We start from the raw sequence: 2,332 nt of genomic DNA, 5'->3' as shown, positions 1-2,332 counted from the left end.
GGTTTGATGACACCATTGCCCACCCAGTAGCCAAGGATGTTGACTGATGGTACTGATTTCACAGATTTGGACTCATTTAAGGTTAAGTTGTGACGACGGAGAACTTCAAAAAATTTCTGGAGGTTGGCATCATGCTCCTTCTGGTCATGACCAGCAATGGTGATATTATCCAGACATGGAAAAGTGTCCGTTAAGTTCTCCTGTTTGGCTAGGCTATCCATTGCCCGGTGGAAGATGGCCACCCCATTGGTGACCCCAAATGGAAGGCGACAAAACTGGTAAAGCCGACCATTGGCCTCAAAGGCCGTATACTTTTTGTCAGATTCCTTCAACGGTACTTGATGGTATGCGCTCTTTAAGTCAGAAGTTGAAAATACCTTGTAGTTGGCAAGGTTATTGACCATGTCATCGATGCGTGGTAGTGGGTAGACATCCAGGTCGGTATACTGGTTAATAGTTTGCGAGTAATCGATGCAAAGACATTTCTTGTGTTGCTTCAGAGGATTTTTAACAACGACGACTTGAGCCCGCCAGGAAGATGAACATGGCTCAATGATACCGTCAGCTAGAAGGCGAGAGATCTCTGCCTCGATAAAGGATAGATCATCTTGGCTGGAACGTCATGATTTAGTGACTATGGGCTTACATTGGGGGGAAAGATTGGCAAACAAGGAGGGCTCGTCGAGCGAAGCCGCCGAAAGCGCACAAAACGGTACTTTGAAAATAGTAAGCTCCGGCTTTGACCCTCCAAACTCGAAAGTGAGTCTTTTGTGTTGTTTCTGGAAATCCTGTCCCAGGAGCACATCACTGCATAGGTTTTTGAGCACCCCGAGCTGGGTGGAGAAATAAGTGCGGCCATTGAGAATAAGGTTGACAAGACAAAAGCCGGAAGAGTTGGTGGTCAGTGTCGTCAGAGCCATTGCAATTTCCCTGTCTGAGGGGTAAATACGCAGTTTTAACTTACTGACAGCCTGCTCACTGATGAAGCTGTCAGAGCTGCATGAGTCGATTAGTGCACTCAAAATGTGTCCATTTACCGGAACCTTCGTGGCTGCATGGGACAGACTTTGGGGAAAAACAGCTGTGATGGGAGGAGGAGCAGTTTTATTCTTGACAGCTATAACCTTAGTAGTGGCTCTTGGGGGAGGAGCGGTTTTATAGATAGCAGCTGCAAAACTAACAGGGGCTCTTGACCGGTATACCTTAGAAAAGTGACCTTTCTTACTAACAGAGGCTCTTGACTGGCATACCTTAGAAAAGTGACCTTTCTTACTGCAATGATTGCAGGTTGCGTTACGAGCAGGACAAAATTTCCTATAGTGGAATGCACCTCCACAGAAGAAACACTTCCTACCAGATTGCCAAGATGCTGCTAGGGCAGTGTCATCATTAGTGAGGGCTTCTAGGGTAGGGCCGACATCAGCTAGGATAGAGTCATCATCAGTGAGGGCTTCCGCCCGAGGCCCATTGGAGGAGTCACCAAAAGTGATAGCAGCAGTCCGTGCATGCAGTAAAAAATAGGCATCTGCATTTTTTTTTGCTAAGTCCAGAGAACATGCCTGGTCATAGGCAGCTTGTAACTTGAGGGTTTTATTCTCCAACAGACGCTGTTGTATGAAGGGAGACACAATTCCATTAATAAAGGAATCACGAATTAACTCCTCCTGGTACTGCTCAGCTGAGACAGCTTTGAGATTACAATCCTTGCTGAGCCTGCGAAGCTTTTGAAGGAATTCGTCAAGTGATACCCCGGGTAGTTGTCGAGTTGTGGCCAGTAGATGCCTAGCAAAAATTTCGTTTGGGACCTTAACATCTATTTGCTGTAGTGTTTGGATAGCGGAATCATAGTCTACACAGTCTTCGATATAGTCAAACACATGAGGGGATACATAATTGGCAAGTATCTCTAACTTATCAGGAACATTCTCACCACACACCCTGAGGAAGTTGCTGAAGGTACAATACCAGTGTTTCCATACCTTAGCAGTTGTAGGTGAATTTGGGTCCAGGTCAAGACGGGCGGGTCGGAGTAGTTTCTCCATGATGGATTGATTACTACCTCTGGTTCCCTTCTACCGTTTGAGTCGTAGCCGTCTGTTCCCAAAACCACTCAGAGCGTGGAGCAGCAAACAGTTGATTAAATTGACGTAAGAAAACTACTAGGCACTTGGTCTGAATATTAAACAAGGCTTTAATCAACTGTTTCACAACATGGAGGTCTAGTTGTCCTTCGCTAGTTTCTGTTTACAAAATGTCCTGAGCAATCTGGGACCGTGCCAGAGTATTTATACTCTCCCTGGACAGCGCCACCAGCAGGCTGCCCAGTATTATT

Source organism: Somniosus microcephalus, chromosome 1 (assembly GCF_052327205.1).
Source record: "Somniosus microcephalus isolate GS21.2 chromosome 1, FLI_Smic_1.0, whole genome shotgun sequence".
In the NCBI taxonomy this organism is placed as follows: domain Eukaryota; kingdom Metazoa; phylum Chordata; class Chondrichthyes; order Squaliformes; family Somniosidae; genus Somniosus; species Somniosus microcephalus.
This window is presented reverse-complemented; position numbering follows the sequence as displayed.